The sequence below is a fragment of the Oryza brachyantha genome, chromosome 3 (assembly GCF_000231095.2).
Source record: "Oryza brachyantha chromosome 3, ObraRS2, whole genome shotgun sequence".
In the NCBI taxonomy this organism is placed as follows: Eukaryota; Viridiplantae; Streptophyta; class Magnoliopsida; order Poales; family Poaceae; genus Oryza; species Oryza brachyantha.
Genome location: NC_023165.2, coordinates 16,257,734 through 16,275,785, shown reverse-complemented (window position 1 = coordinate 16,275,785; position 18,052 = coordinate 16,257,734). Strand labels below are relative to the sequence as shown.

Here is an 18,052-nt window from a genome sequence, read left to right as displayed (position 1 = left end):
GCGGCTAGACGTCGGTGACGCGAAGGCGACGACGACCATAGCGGCCGGCGGGAGGATCGAGCTTCGCACTCGTCCGGCGACGGCGCGCGACTTGGCGTCGGTCGGCCGGGAAAGGGGAGAGAGAGGGGAGGAGGATGGGGATGCTCACCGGCGGCGGCGAGAGCGCGGACGGGTCGGCGAGATCAAGGCGAAGGTGGCGACGCGGGTGGGAGCGAGAGATCGGCAACGGCGGCGGAGATCGACGGGTGATGGCGAGGGGGCGAGACGCGGCGGCGGAGAGGTTGGAGGAGCTGCGGCGGGCGCGAGGCGTCCACCGGCGACGACGAGAGCCCGGGAGAGGTTGGCGACACCGAGGCGGAGATGATGACGCGGCTAGACGGCGATGACCGGCAACCGGTGGCGAGATTGCGCGGCGGTGGCGAACAGCGGCAGCGCGGCGGCGACTCGGGCGACGACGGAAAGTGAGCGACGGCGCGCGGCGACTCGGGATTTATAGGGTGGCGGCACCGGCTAGGGCGGGCGGAGATTGGAGACCGAGTCGGGGACGACGCGGTCTCGGTGGCGGCGGTGGTTGCGGCGGCGGCGCGGAGTCGGATTCGGCCGGCGCGGCGCGGCGCGGGCTGGCGCGGAGGCGGCGAAACGGTCACTGACAGGTGGGCCCCACCTGTCAGTGGCGCGAGAGAGGAGGGAGGCGGCGCAGACTCGCAGCGCGGGCGCGGGCGCGGGAGCTGGGCCGAACGGCGGCCCAGGCAGGGGCGCGCGCGGGCGGAGGGAAGCGGCCGGCGCGGCTGGGCCGGCCGAGCGGGAAGATGGGCCGGCTCGGCTGGGCCGGCCCGGGAAGGAAGAAAAAGGAAAAGAAAAAAGAAAAAGAAAAAGAAAAAGGAGGGAGGAAAATTGGACTTCGGCCCAATTTGAGAAGGAAGGGAAAAAAGAAAGGAAAAAGGAGGGAAAAAGGAAAACCCCACTTTTGCCGAGTTTTAAATTAATTTGTTTGGCCAAATTTTATACTTCTGCAATTTGAATTTAAATCCAGTTAATCGATTTGCGAGCCTCGATTTAATTGAATTAATTTCTTTTAGAGGGATTCTTCCTGAGTTAGTTAAGCCAATTGTTATTTACGAATTCCTTTTTTACGATTTTAGGCTTAGGACAAAACTCCGGGCGTGACAAGGGGAGAGCTAGAGATAAATCTAGTTATCCCATCTCCTATAAAAAGGGAATAGATAAAGTTTCAAAGGGATAAGAAATTGAGTCCTAATTAATTGGAATTGTTTTCACGTGAGAGAGGTGGAGATGGGGGCTGACTCACGGCTGTTGAGGGGGAGTTGGGGTGGAGTACGATAGGGGGGAAGGGGGAGATTGTACACGGGAAGGCCTTGTTCGGTTGGGCCGGGAACAGCCAGGATTGGGCCGCAATCCACTTGGATCAGTCCCATGCGGGTTGAATCCCAGCCAGTGCAAGAATGCATGTTCGTTTAAGCCCAGTTGGTTTTTTTCCCCGCCCGATCCCAGTCTTTCCCACTCAACCCAGCCTAGGAAAAAAAATTAGCTTGCACACACGTGTGGAAAAAATCCTCGGCGTGGAGGCGCAGATGAGGCGCGACGCTGCGGCGGTGCACGCGACTTGAGCCGGCAGCGACGGTGAAGCCGAAGACGACGAGGCCACAGGGTTCGCCGGTTTGGCAGGCGTCCTCTCCGGTGGGTACCTTCTCGCCTGTACGTATCTCGTTCTTCCCCTCATCCCTCACCTCCTTCTCGTTGGGACCTAGGGTTAGGGTTCTTGGGTCGCATCTTGCCGCCACCACGAGCGTGTCTGCTGCTGCCGCTGTCCCCTCCCGCTTCTTGACTTCGCTATCAGCTTGTTACTCCTCCCTATGGCGGCGCGTGGCAGAAGCTGGGGTGCAGCGGCGTGGTTTCCTTTGGTGGCGGCGTGGTCTCAGCGACGAGTGGTGCTAGCCTCCAGTTACTTTCAGTTTGTTACTGCTGTGTCTTGTATTCGTTTTTTTTCAAGAACATTTGATGAATTCCAATGGTGCCCAAAGAAGTTATTAATTCGATTGCTAGCCCAATCCTTTTCCAGCCCAGCCATACAAATCTTTTGTGCAGATCCCTCACATCAAACTATCTCATGCGCAAAGAAGTTGTTAACTCTTAATTAAGGATGGTAATACTGCTATGGATCTGAAAGCACCACAAACTAAATTTTAAACTAAAATATATGTGTAAGTATTAATTATTCTATAAGGGTAAAATTGAAACTAAAATATATAATTTTGCAAATCGAATACAAAGCTATTTCTCTACACTGACTGTTTGTGTGTTGTCCGGCTAACCAATTAAACCTACAGTCCATACACTGACTGTTTGTGTAAGTATTAATTATTTCTAATTTGGTTCGATCACACATCGGGAGTGAACTATTTTTTTTTAGTTCAGATTAACCATGGGTTGATGACAACTCTTATAATTTTACTCATGTATGCTATATCTACTTTCTAGATTGTCCTTGTGCCGGTTAGAGTTGGAGAAGACCAACCCCCACCATCTTGGCACCCTGTACCATCCAAGTAGTACGTGATCTATTTTAGTTCCTTTTCTTAAAGTTTTTCAGTGATACATGTTGTAGTTGTGCTACAATTCTCAATCAATACTTGTTTATTTTGGAGCTGATGCATTCTAATGATGTGAATATAATATTTCTGTCATTTCTCGATTTCTTAAGTATGGCTTGAATTTTTCTAGTTTTGCAATGGTTACAACAATAAGAGATCATGTTAGAAAGAGGAGGGAAGAGGGGGATGAAATGATGTTGTTTATTTTCCCTGCACTACATCTTATGAGTTCTAGAGGAGGAAAGGAAAAGAAGCGTCGACATACTTGGAAGATAACAGGGGAGGAACATGTTTGGGAGCTACTTGAAGGACATGTCAAGAACTGTCAGACAACATTTCGGATGGAACCAGACATATTTAGAGCCCTAGCCAATTACCTTAGGATTGAAGGATTGGTTCGTGATACTAGGATTAAGGTTGAAGAGAAGCTGACATTCTTCTTATACATGTTTAGTCACAATGCTTCATATGAGGATCTTCAAGTAGAATTTGGGCACAGTAGTGATACCTTTCATCATCACATAAAACATTTCTTCAACTTGGTTATCCCTACACTCTCCAATTGATTTCTGAAGCCTTCTGATCCTAATCAAGTGCATTTGAAAATTCAAAGAGATCCTCAATTTTATCCCTACTTCAAGGTGCTTACTTTAACACTTGTACCCTAATCAATTTACACCTTTAAATATCTGAAAGTGACATGTAGTTTTTTTTTCAGAATTGCATTGGTGCAATTGATGGCACCCATGTACCCGTATCCATATCATCTGAAAAGGCTGCTCCATTTAGAAATAGGAAAGGGACTCTTAGCCAAAATGTGATGATAGCATGTGATTTTTATCTGAGTGTCACTTTCATATCTAGTGGATGGGAGGGGTCAGCTACAGATGCTAGAGTTCTTAGCTCCGCAATGAACAATGGTTTCAAAGTACCTCCAGGGAAATTCTACTTGGTTGATGGTGGGTATGCCAATACCGCTTCTTGCCTTGCACCATATCGAAGAGTTAGGTATCATCTGAAGGAGTTTGGGAAGGGTCATCGTAGACCTCAGAACTACAAGGAATTATTTGATCATCGGCACGTGGTATTGAGGAATCATGTTGAAAGGACTTTAGGGATCATAAAGAAGCGATTCCCCATCCTCAAAGTTGAAACCTTCCACAAAATAAACAACCAAGTAAAGATACCTGTAGCTGCTGCTTTGTTGCATAATATTATCCGGTCACTCAATGGAGATGAACAATGGTTGGATGACCAACCGGATAATATTGACCCACAAAATTTTATTGATCTACCAGCTGATAATGAAGTCAATGATCAAGGCACGAATCAAGGCAATGCTCTAAGAGACATGAAAGCACAAGAAATGTGGCATGATTACCGACATCATAGGAATTAGTGGGTTGCAAGAAAAATTGTTTTAATGTTTTGTAATAAATTGGTTATGCTAGATGATCAATGTTAAGATACATGGTATTATGACATTGAAATATCTCTCTTGGGTTGTAAGCATATTTAAATATTGTGCAATGAATTAGTTATGCTTTGGTTATAAATCTTGTGTTGTGCATATTTCCGTAGTTAATATGTTTGGAAGAGGTTCTCCAAGGTTGACTACGCTAGTGTCTAAAGCTGCTCAAAAGAATTCTCCCAAAGGTGGCTCTACAAAAAACCATGGAGGTTCTCCTAGAGGTATGCAACTATATAATATGTGAAATCCAAGTTTGAGAACTAATTACACCATATTATACATCAATTTTTGATTTGGGTAGAAAAATCAAGAGCATCTTGGAATCATCTCCTAGAGAAGACCCTTGTTGAGTTACTTCATGAGCACAACACCGCTGATTATAGGGGTCAAAATGGATGGACTACAGATGCAAGGAATATGATTGTGAAGGAATTTCATGACAGGGATAAGTATGTGACATTCACAAAGTCCCAAATACAAGAAAAGGAGAAAGAGCTAAAAAGAGAATATAGATTATTGAAAGAGGCTAGAAAGCAAAGTGGAGTTTCATGGAACAATCAGAGGTGCATGATCGAGGCTGAACCAGCTATATGGAACAATATAATTGCTGTAAGTTTACTTTTGAACAATACTTAATTATGTGGTTTGTTATATTATGCATATATTCAATGTTTTACTTTTATTATGTAGTCATTTCCTAAATCCAAGAAATTTCGCAACAAATCTTTTCGTTTGTTTGAGACCTTGGGGAGCTTTACGATGGTTAGTTCTACCACAAGCCTATAATTCTTCTTATCAATATCCTTGCTTTCTTCCTTACTCTTTATTGCAATCAAAGGAGGGGTTTAGCTAGGAGGGGAAAAAAAGGAAAACAGAAAAAGAAAAATGAAAAAGGGAAGAAGAAAGGAGGGAAAAAGAAAAGAAAAAAGGAGGGGAAAAAAGAAATTGCCTCGAATTTTGCCGATTTTATTATGTTTATTAGAGCAAATTTTATTCTCTGAAATTTAAGTTTAAATCCTGTTAATAATTTAAAACACTTTTCTAGACATCTTAGAACATTCCAAAAAGCTTCCGTTTAATTAAATTAAATTTATACACTGATTTTCTCCTGAACTTTAATTAAAAAAATTATTTTTAATGTATCATTCAATTGAGTTTTAGCTATGTTAAAACTCAGGGCGTGACAAAAACAATGGAGTCTGTATACATGCATATGACCGCATTGAGCAAAATTGGGAATTGAACTACGCTAACTTCAATGTCCCATTGTTTCGTTGAAGTTGGGTTAATATCCGCACAGGTGTCAAAGTCAACAAGGATGGATTCACGTTAATCGATCTGGCCAAAGTTGGATACACCGATGAACCATTCGTGCTAGGCAATCAGGTCGAACATATTTTCTACATACAAGACCCTACAAACAAGAAGCTTCACGTTGTTAGGGATAGCAAGCGAAGAATTGTTAGGGATAGCAAGCGGAAGAATTGTTGGGGTTGACAACGTCGTGGATAAAGAAGAATACTACAAGAACCTTCATGTCAGATTTCAGATCAACCTTGAAGATGATCTTGAAGACGATGTGGCGTACGCTCATTTGGACCATCATAAGGCTTATCTTTGTAAATGAACTCGATGTGTAATATACCTTGCAAATTGATATAACTAACAATGTATGCTGCATCTGTGCCTTAATGATATGATTTTGTTAAACAAAGTTTTAAATACGTATGACATATGCAATTTTACCGTTTGGTGGTTTTTAAATTTCATATGCTACGTATATTATTTTGAAACTTCAATAACAAATCTAACACAAAAAGGTTTTGTTACTCGAAATTAAAAAATAATTTCAGTTGTTTTTGTTAAATTAATAGCAGTTGTAAACTATATATGATGTAATTGAAATTGTTATTTAAATGTAACTGTAATTTTAAATAATAATCCAAATTGAATTGTAACCGCTCTTAATATCCCTAAACAAGGCTATCTCTGACGGACAAATTAGTCAAGCCTGTTAGAGATGAAGCTATCTCTGATGGGCCCAGTTAAAAGGCCCGTCACAGATGACTGCACATCAGTGGCGGGCATGTCACAGATAACCTCATCTCTAATGGGCTTGCCCGTCAGAGATAGCCTTGTTTAGGGTTTAGGGTAACAACCCTCCTTCCTCCCACTCTCACGCTTAGTCTGAGTAGCCCGGTCCAGAGGCCCTAGCCACCACAGCCTCCTCGACACTGGCGATGCCCTCCCTGACCATGACCCAACCTCCCCCCACGCCGCAGACGCCATTTCCCCACATCACCTACGTCGGCGACTGTCTTCCCAAGCCGGCGACCGCCTCCCCTCCCGACGCCATCGCCCAAGGCTGACGCTGTCGGCCCTCCCCGACGCCGGCACCGCCCTCCCTAAGCTATTGACCGACTCCCCGATGCCGGTGCTGCCTTCCCCGAGGCGGGGACCGACTCCCCCCTCCCCGAGTGAACAACACCCTCCCCTCCTCTGCGCCGGCACCCCCTCCCCTCCCCGACGCCGACAACCCCGTCCCTGAGCCCGCGACCGACTCCCTGACGCCGGTGCCGCCTTCCCTGAGCCGGCGACCGACTCCCCACTCCCCGGCGCCGGCACCCTCCTCCCCTCCCCGACGTCGGTGACCCGCTCCACATTTGTCGCCGGTGAAACCCTCCCCGATGCTTGCTGTTGAATTGATATATGAATGCCTATTCTCGATTTGCTATATATAAATATGAATGTTTGTTCTCAAAGATACATAGATATGAATGCCTGTTCTCGAATTGCTATATATAAATATGAATGCTTGTTCTTGGATTAAAATATATAAATATGAATGCCTGTTCTTGAGTTGCTATATATAAATATGAATGCTTGTTCTCGAATTGATATGTATATAAATATGAATGTTTGTTCTTGGATTGATATATAAATATGAATGCTTGTTCTCAAATTGATATATAAGGATGAATGCTTGTTCTACAATTGATATATATGAATTATTCTCGAATTGATATATATAGGAATGGTGGTTTTGTCAAATTGATGTTGTGGTGAGCAATCGAGATTTTTTTCAGCCTTTAGTTCATTTCGTCTAGTCTCCTAAGATGTGTAACACATATGGTCACCACCTTTGTGTGGTTCGACGGGCACGTCTTAGGCTGAAATTCAATGGCATGCTAAGGCCAAAGAAAAGTCTTGCATTTGCTTACTCCAGGGTTTATGTGGAGATGTCAAGTAGAGAGCATTGTAACTGCAGTTACTATAGGCTAGTCAATGTACACTCCGTGGTGGAAAATATGACCTTTCGCTGGTAGTACGTAAATATCTCATCCAGCTCTATCACGATAGGTGTGCACACGTCTAGAGGTAGAAACAAATCGAACAAATCAAACGAATCTCAAATACATGTGCACACCTTTCGCGTCAGCTGGACGCGATATTTACGTCCTAGTAGTGAACGGTCTGAATTTCCATCACGGAGACATCATTAGTTACCCTATGGTACACAATGTATATAAATCATTTTAGATTATAGGTCTGTGTATGTCGTGAGTTAGTACTTACGTACTGCCAGCTTAACTCCTTGGACATAAAAGATTATTGGATAGGCGGTTACTATAGGCTAGTTAATGTCTCGGTTGAATTGATTGTACGTAAGTAATAACTAACATGAAAGACATTTTTACATTGCCCATTAAGTTAGATCTAGGTCTTTTCATACAGCAGTCTACTCATTTTTAACATTCGCGTCATACGATAGTTATATAGAAAATGATGCAGCAAGAATCGTCGACTACTAGTGGGACAACATCGAGCTAGTCTCATAGGAGCCATAATAGGATTCCTAAGGAAGTCTACACCATAACGGAGGTGGACTATCTCGGATTTCCTACGGCTCCTGCAAAAGCGGTCAAGAACTTCTCAACTATATGCGGAGTCCTAGGTAGGCAAAACTTCACGACTACGAAGGACCACATTGATCAGGTCCCACAGTCGGAAAAAGAGAAGGCCTGGAAGCACTTCAAGGAAAGCTTCGAGTACCCCGGGGAGGCTGAGGCGAGACTCAAGAAGCAGGCTATCCGCAAGATGGGCAACTTGTGGAAAAATTTCAAGACCACGTTAGTGAGCGAGTATGTCCTCAACCCCGCACAGGTCGAGTCGTACGGGAAGTACCGGTTCATCACTAAGGAATTGTGGGAAAAGTTCCATGCCGCCAAGGCAACGCCTAAGTCTCGGGCAAAAAGGGACGTCTATAGGAACCTACAAGCAAGAAACATTCACTCGCATTGGCTCGGGACTGCAGGGTACACCGGGAAAACAGCGAAATGGATCAAGGAGGATGAAGCTGCTGTGGAAGCTAAAACCCCTCCTATTTTAGGTGATATCCCGACCACCCGAGCAATGAACTGGGCAAGGGCTAGGGTGAAGAAGAATAGGGATGGAACACACACTTTCCACATGCCGAGGATCAGACGGTTTACCAGAAGATCGTAAGTTTAAGACATAAATATAGTTTAATTTCATTGTATCATCCTCTTGGTTTAATTAGAAGCAACGTTACTACAGGTGGACCTATCTGCTGATCGACAATCCTCCCAATCGACGTGCTCACAAAGACACGAGGATGACATCCTCAGTAAAGCCTTGGGTACAGAAGAACACCGTGGAAGGACAAAGAGCATTGGCGCCACCATTCCATGGAAGTTTGGGTTTCCTGAATACTGGTCGCAATACAGGAGGCACAAGACCTCAAAGGCGTAGAAAGAAGCATGTCTTAAGGAACAAATCCGGGAGGAGATTAGAAATGAGCTCAGAGAAGAGTTCAACTCAAAGCTCCTACAAGTGGAGGCTCAGGTCAAGGCACGCTTAAGGGAAAGAGAGCCCGCTCCCGCTCCCTTACTAGGGAGGAGCCCCACACGGAGGTGTAGCACTTGTGTATCAACTGAGGTGGCGGCAGAACAACCACCGGCCCCCGTGGTATCTTACCACTACAACCACGGTAGAATCAACACAAATTTCTTTTGGTATCTTACCACTACAATGCACTATGACATATTGTAATAGCGCGTATGAATCTATTGTAGGAACCCACCCCGTGCACCCTAGTTGTTAAGGTGGCACAAGGAGTGGCAATTCCTACCACGGAGGGTAGTGCGTTCAAGCCTACGCCAAAGACCCAAGTGCATGGGGCCCTGCTAGCAGCTGGGCATGCCAAAGTCCAGGTGGACCTACTGAAGCCTGATTGGGTCGTCTTCACTCTCCCGCACCCATCGAATGGCGAGATTCTGACACTTGGATCTGCACATGGGACATTCATTCAATGGCCAAAGGAAAACATTCAGATCAATGTAACTCCTAGGCCAGCTCCATGTACTTGTTCAGCACCGCCGCCTCGCCCTCCGTCTCTTGTTTTTGCCCCTACTACCAATGATCCCCAATTGCAGTATGACTAATTTTGGTGGAGACGGTACGGAGGTAAACAGTCTTGCACACCTCCCACGGCGTGCCAAGAAGCTCAAGAGGGCTAAATCTTCCACACCCATGGTTGATACCCGCAAGAAAGGTACTTCAAGGGAAAAGGGAAGAGAGAAGGTTCAAGGGACGCTCCCATGTCCTAAGAAGCTAGATCTCGGCAAGACGCCAACTCGTCATAACCCTCCAACCGAATTCACGTTAGGCACGCCGGTGGTCTGGAACAACGTGTTAGCGAAGATGGGCGACGCATGGAGAGATCTAATGCAAGGAGGAAGAATAAAGAGACCTCAATGATGGGGCAACACGATATACAACCATTCCTTAGCCCTGCAGGCTTCATCTCCGTAGACTTTAGAGATCTATGGGACCTCTACAGGTTGCGGTCGATCGACACCAACCTCCTTAAGTGCTACTCCTTGTAAGTATTGTTGCGTATGATATATGGTAATAACAATCTATATATTACGCTTACTCAGATCCTTTTCTTTCTTATAGGTTGACTTGGAAGCATGTCCATCGTCATGCACCCCATGTTACCTTGCTCGATCCTGTTGTCGTCAACGACACCACTATGAAGACCGATCAAGCTAGCATGGTAGATTATATCTACGATTGCTTATGGTCCCGTCAGGAAAAGGACTTCCTTATGTGCACCTACAATCAACAGTAAGCGTGAACCCTACTTACAATCAAAAAGGATGACGCACATATCTTTAAGTACTTAACTAGCAATTTATTTATGTCATAGGGGTCATTGGATTCTTCTCGTCATAGTGTCGAAGTAGAGTTTGGTTTACTACCTTAACTCCAACATCAAAAAAGACATATGCGATTGGCCGACGATTGAAGTTGCCTTGAATGATGCCTGGGGCAAGCACATGGCAAAAGGCGGAAGGCATAAGGACGTGCATCCCACACTCGGTCACAAGAAAGACATCTCAATACGTCAACAAATTCGTGACCAGTGTGGGTTCCATGTCTGCCATAAAATGAGAATCTTCGCAAACAAGGTTGCATTGCCTGACCTTGAGGTGTGTGCTTTGGTTGCTTATTATGTACGTAGGTCAACAACTCGCAACGCATGTAGACTAACTTGGCGCCTCACATGTAGGATAAACTTTCAAAGATGCCAAAAAACAACTTTGATATCATTAGAGAGGAGAGATAGCACGATTCATACTTGATGATATCTTGTCAAGGAAGGAAATGTTTAGAGTCAACAGCTAGCTAGCTCGTCTCTGAATGCTTCAACATTTCTAATGCTTGCGACTAACATCTAATTGTGTAATTATATATTCATTGATTTGTATTGAACAAGAATTGTAATTAAGTCTAATACATGCGACAAAAATTTCCAATACTTCAACAATTACTGCACTTAAGTCGATCTAATATGTACTATTTGTTATTCTGGATTATATAATGTCTCAGTTACTAATTGATTTCATCTAAACTTGTTTCACTTTATAACTCTGCTTTGGAGGGCCAAAAAGCTCGTGAATGTATATGTATAATATTTTGTGAATTGCTTTTGCCTTGATGGAATATGTGAATGGACTCAAATGTGTATATATGTGATGGGAATGGAGTGAAATCTAGGTTGTTGGGATTGGTAAATCTGTATATATGTCATTTTTGTAGTAGGCATGGCTAGCAAATGCTTGAGGCTAGCCAAAAATACAAATTTATTCTTTTCCTAACCTACTCATCATTGATGGGTGTAGTACATATGCTCGTTACAGATAGTGTCATCTGTGACAAGCTCTATAATAGGCCGATAGAGATATAGTCATCTGTGACGGGCTAAATGTTTGAGCCCGATAGAGATAAGGTCACATGAGCCAGGTCAATTTTGACTCCTCACGTGGGTTAAATCTATCTATGACGGGCAAGTTATTTTGCTCGACAGAGATAAGTAGTTATCCATGACAGGCTGGTTCCTTAGCCCGATTGAGATAGGCTATCTGCGATGGGCTAGGTCTGACTCGCAACGTTTGGTTGGAATTTTGACATTTTGGTCCTTTTGAAAAACTTATTTTACAAATATACCCCTAAAAAAACTTATTGCACAAATGGATCTTGTTGACCGTGCCAACGTCACTGGCGCTGTTGTTGTATAGGACAGCACCAATGACTTTGGTGCCCTACTAACCCCCATAGAAAAAGAGACTGAGAGGGGACAGGTACCCTTGGCAGGGCAGCGACACCCTTGTCACTTCAGAGTGCCTGCTCCCACTCCGTCGCCATCACATTTGATGCGATGAATAGCTACGGAGGGAGAGGAGGCAATCCCGTTGTCCAAGATGGTTGCCAGTCCTAAGGCCGAGGCACAAACCAATGGGACTAGGCAGGAAGAGGCGTGGCCACCCCCTCCGCCAACTCACTGGCCGACGGGACCAAGTGAGGGCAGCAGAACTGCCCACATCACCTACCCTCCGACAGACGATATTGAACAGGGGTGGTGTGGCGCTGCAGCGGCCAGTCAGGCGTGGTAGGGGGCTCTTAGCAGAAGCATGATGATAGCCTATGACTAGGAGTTGGTAAAAAGGTTGGCAATTGTGGCTACCGCTTTCTACTATAAAAGGAGGCCCTACCCCATAGAGAAAAGATGACTCTCTTTGGCCCCCATAAACACTTGTTCGCTTTAACTCAGATAGTCCACAAGCAGCAGAAGTAGGGTGTTACGCCTCCCGGCGGCCCGAACCTATATAAACTCTCCTCGCATTCTTTCTTGAATGCAAGGTTTTGCGGATCCCACTCGAAGAGCTCAGCCTCCAACAGCTGGTGCGCTAGTTGGGGGTGCGTAGCTTGGGTTCATTTCGAAAGCCTGTCTTCCCCGCCTCCCGCAAAGAACCTCTATTGATCCCAACTGTTAGCAAGTGATGGTGGAAGGGCAGGAGAACCGCGTTTCGCCCCCACCCCGTGACCAAGGGGTGGTGGTTGAAGAGGTGGTGGATACCAGCGATGCAGCCAGTGAGGGCGATGACAGCCCCCACTGACGACACCGTAGGGGTCCATGCGTGATGTGGACTTGGAGAAGGTCTTGGTTTGGCCCCCAATCAACTTCTTCAATCATCCATGCATTCCTTACGCTTGGTCTCTTTTCTTTCGAGCCTGAGTTGGTCTGACCGGCCTCTCAACTACGGTCTGACCGACCTGGTTGACAAGGGTCAATTATTGGCTTGTAATGGCTAGTTTTCTAGCCATTATACAGTTATCCGGTCTGACCGGCCATGTAACTGCGATCTGACCGATAGCATGCTGTTTTGAGGGATTTCTCCACAACGGCTAGTTTTGGTGTGTGGGGGTATATATCCCTTCACCAGCAGCAAGAGTAGAGTTTTGGCATTCCATTGCATTATCTTGAGCCCTTGCAAGAACTCTCACACCCTTGTGCACTTAGATTATCTAGTGAGGTGTTGGAGAGTGAGTTGAGCCAATCAAAGTGCATTTGCTTCATTATTACAGCTAGTGTGTCATTTGATCGTCCTCAACAAGCATCCTAGTCTTGTTACTCTTGGAGTTTGTCACCTGCTAAACGACTTGGAGGAGTTTATCCGGTGACCACTCCATGGAAGATTGTGGAGGAGGCCCGGTGTTGATTGTGAGTGGCATGGTGTTCGCCATCTCAGGAGTGGAGGAAGAACAACCCTAGTGATTGAGGCTTGGGTAGTCCTCTCCTTGGGCCGGCTCCCACCATGCCCACCCACCCCATGACGGAGGGGGCGTGCGGTGGCTTCGTGGTTGAGCGGTAGAGTTGGGCTCGCCTCAATGGGGAGTAGGAAACCGACGAGTTTCTGAACCTCGGAGAAAAATTTCTTGTCACTTGACTCATTTACGTTATTGTATTTACTTTGAGAAAGTTTACATACTAGAGATTATTTGTGGCAATATCACCCTAGGCTTGCAAACCTCAACATAGGATAGCTTCTTGGTGCACTTAGTTGAGACTAGTTGTTTTAGGTTTTTGAATTATGCAAAACCGTTTTGATTTACGCTTCCGCATATAAATCTTGGTTTAGCCAAAAGTTATAAAACCACCTATTCACCCTCCTCTAGTCGGCCTCCTTGATCCTACAAGTGGTATCAGAGCTTGGTCTCTCATTTTGAGGACTTAACCGTCCCGAGAGAAACCGATGGCTTCTAGGGATATAATTCATTGTGATGATGATCCTTCGATATTTGATGGCACAGATTATGCACAATGGAAAATCCACATAATTTCTCATTTTAGGGCCATGAGCCTAAAATATATGGTGGATTGTAGATGTGGGCTTTTCTTGTGCTTTGGACGAACACACTCCAACAGTTGGGCAAGAGAAATGTTTACATCTTGATGCCCAAGCTACTAATTCTTTATTTTGTGCTTTGAGTGATGACATGTCTAATCAAGTATGCAATCTCAAGAGTGCACATGCTATGTGGGTAAAGCTTAAAGAAAAGTATGAATCACCCACGATTGTTGAGAATGATTGCTCACAAGGGTGGATATCGGATGAAGGTTTCCACCTCCTGTGATGATGACGAGTAGCACCCAACACCATCCACATCACCTCATTGCCTCATGGCCAATGGCAAGAGTGAGGTAAATAAAAATTCTCAAGATACTACTATTGGTAGAAGTAATGATGATAGTGATGATGGTGATGATCCTTCATATGATGATCTTTTTGATATGCTTACAGAGGCTAGTGAATATATTGCCAAAGAGAAGAGGAAAAATCAACTTTTAGAGAAAATCAATCTCTCTCTAAAAGGCTCAAATGAGGAGCTAATAAATTCTTATAAGGAGCTTAGTGATTCTTATAAGGAGATAAAAGAAGCTTATGAGTCTCTTCTTGTTGGCAATGTATTCAGTAAGCCAAAGGTGGACATAGGCATCACGTGTGATTTAATTGACAATGATGTATCATATGTGGCTAGTCCATGCGTTACATCTAAGACAAGTGTGTCCACCTCTTGCGATGACTTGCTAGAAGTACCTTGTAGCTCTCATATAGATGAAAGTGCTCGTTCTTCCTCTATGTATATTGTTGCTAACCTTGTAGAAGAAAACAAGAAATTACAAGATCAAGTCAAAGATTTAAAAGAAGACTTGTATAGGAGCTACAAAGGAAAGGTCACACTTGAAGAAATATTAAGCAAGCAAAGGAGCACAAATGACAAGTGTGGGACTGGTTTTCACCACAAGAAGAATGTTAAGAAGACATGACGTATGCCAAAACATACAAGGAAGCACCAAGCTACAAGTAAGGATGCTAAGAAGACTATGGTCAAAAGCCATTCTCACATCAAATGTTTTGGTTGTCGTCAGATGAGACACTTTGCCTCGATGTGTCCCAAGAAGAATGATGTGAAGTGCAAATCATCAAAATTGAGGCAAACCGGCAAGAAGCAAGGTCAAAGCCCAACTTGCTACAATTGCCAAATAAAGGGACATATTGGTAAAAATTGTCCCATAGTTAACACTCCTAAGCCTACTATTATGTTTGATGATTATGTGCTTAGGAGAAATAGCCAAGACAATGTGTTTGCATGATATGTTGGTTTACCTAGACTTGTACCTAGAAGAAGGGCCATTTGGGTGCCTCATGATTTGGTAACTAACATTGATGGACCTAATTTTGTTGGCGACGTAAATTTGCTCAAATGAGAATATAGGTACATGGAGAGGCATTGGAAGCTTGGCTTATTTAAGAAAGGTAATTCTCACTATATTTAACAATGGAGCCAAGCATGAGGATAAATGTGCACATAAGGGCCAATGTCATCTCGGTAACATGTATCTAATTTAAATTCTCTCTCTAATCTTGCGTAGGTTACATTGCATTCCTTGCATTTGTGAAAGATATTGTTTGTGCTTTACTTTTTGCATGATGGGCCGTGACATATGATCTATAGGATAAATCATAATCCTGCGTCATGATTGTCACTTATCATCTTGTGCGTATTTCCAATCTTATTCGATCTTCATGGAATCTCGAAGTTAATAGTCGAATCTTGGTTGACTGTTAATGAATGGTGATGTTGATGATGGAAAGAATCCAAGTGTACCCTTGATTCTTGAGAGTTTTGGTACCGAAGTTGTTTTCGAGCACGAAGTGTAAACTGTGGATACACAATTTATGTAGTTATCTCGAAGTTAATAGTCGAATTTTCTTCGGCTTTCTATGGTTGGTGAAGTTGATGATGGAATGAATCCAAGTGTACGCTTCATTCTAGGGAGTTTTGCTACCGAAGTTGTGTTCGAGCACGAGGTGTAAACTAAGTGGAAAGACAATTTATGTAGTTATCTTGAAGTTAATAGTTGAACCTTGGTTGACTTTGTATAAATGGTGAAGTTGATTATGGAATAAATCCAAGTTTACCCTTGATTTTCGGGAGTTTTGCTACCGAAGTTGTGTTCGAGCACGAAGTGTAAACTAAGTGGATACACAATTTATGTAGTTATCTCGCAGTTAATAGTTGAATCTTCTTTGACTCTGAATGGATGAAGTTGATGATGCAATAAATCCAAGTGTACCCTTCATTCTAGGGAGTTTTGCTACCGATGTTATGTTCGAGCACGAAGTGTAAACTATGTGGATACATAATTTATGTAGATATCTCTAAGTTAATAGTCGAATCTTGGTTCATGTTGTACGAATGGTAAAGTTGATTATGGAATGAATCCAAGTGTACCCTTCATTCTAGGGAGTTTTGCTACCGAAGTTGTGTTCGAGCATGAAGAGTAAACTAAGTGGACACACAACTTATGTAGTTATCGCAAAATTAATAGTCTAATCTTCTTTGACTGTTTATGAATGGTGATGTTGACGATGGAATGATTCCAAGTGTACCTTTGATTCTCGAGAGTTTTGCAACCGAAGTTGTGGTCGAGCACGAAGTGTAAACTAAGTGGATATACAATTTCTGTAGTTATCTCGATGTTAATAGTCTAATCTTGGTTGACTGTTAATGAATGGTGATGATAATGATGGAATGAGTCCAAGTGTACCCTTGATTCTCAGGAGTTTTGCTACCGAAGTTTTGTTCGAGCACGAAGTGTAAACTAAGTGGATACGCAGTTTATGTAGTTATCTCGGAGTTAAAAGTCGAATCTTGGTTGATTGTGTATGAACGGTGAAGTTGATGATGGAATGAATCCAAGTGTAGCTTTGATTCTCGGGAGTTTTGCTACCGAACTTGTGTTCGAGCACGAAGTGTAAATTAAGTGGATACACAATTTTTGTAGTTATCTCGAAGTTAATAGTCGAATCTTGGTTCATGTTGTACGAATGGTAAAGTTGATTATGAAATGAATCCAAGTGTACCCTTCATTCTAGGGAGTTTTGCTACCGAAGTTGTGTTCGAGCACGAAGTGTAAACTAAGTGGATACACAATTTATGTAGTTATCGCAAAGTTAATAGTCGAATCTTCTTTGACTGTTTATGACTGGTGATGTTGACGATGGAATGATTCCAAGTGTACCTTTGATTCTCGGGAGTTTTGCTACCGAAGTTGTGTTCGAGCACGAAGTGTAAACTCAGTGGATACACAATTTCTGTAGTTATCTCGAAGTTAAGAGTCGAATCTTGGTTGACTGTTACTGAATGGTGATGATAATGATGGAACGAGTCCAAGTGTACCCTTGATTCTCGAGAGTTTTGCTACCGAAGTTTTGTTCGAGCACGATGTGTAAACTAAGTGGATACGTAATTTTTGTAGTTATCTCGAAGTTAAAAGTCGAATCATGGTTGACTCTTTATGAATGGTGAAGTTGATGATAGAATGAATCCAAGTGTACCCTTGATTCTCGGGAGTTTTGCTACCGATGTTGTCTTCAAGCACGAAGCGTAAACTAGGTGGATACACAATGTCTGTAGTTATCTCAAAGTTAATAGTTGAATCTTCTTTGACTCTGAATGGATGGTGAAGTTGATGATGAAATGAATCCAAGTGTACCCGTCATTCTAGGGAGTTTTGATACCGAAGTTGTGTTCGAGCACGAAGTGTAAACTATGTGGATACATAATTTATGTAGTTATCTCTAAGTTAATAGTCGAATCTTAGTTTACGTTGTACGAAAGGTAAAGTTGATGATGGAATGAATCCAAGTGTACCCTTCATTCTAGGGAGTTTTGCTACCGAAGTTCTGTTCGAGCACAAAGAGTAAACTATGTGGATACACAATATATGTAGTTATCGCAAAGTTAATAGTCTAATCTTCTTTGACTGTTTACGAATGGTGATGTTGACGATGGAATGATTCCATGTGTACCTTTGATTCTCGGGAGTTTTGCTACCGAAGTTGTGTTCGAGCACGAAGTGTAAACTAAGTGGATACACAATTTCTGTAGTTATCTCGAAGTTAATAGTCGAATCTTGGTTGACTGTTAATGAATGGTGATGATAATGGTGAAATGAGTCCAGGTGTACCCTTGATTCTCGGGAGTTTTGCTCCCGATGTTTTGTTCGAGCACGAAGTGTAAACTAAGTGGA

The 18,052-nt window shown here is 43.6% G+C and overlaps 1 pseudogene; it reads left to right on the top strand.

The window, feature by feature from the left end:
* Positions 1–8,181: 8,181 nt before the first annotated feature.
* Positions 8,182–15,223, top strand: LOC102709262 (annotated as a pseudogene).
* Positions 15,224–18,052: the final 2,829 nt, after the last annotated feature.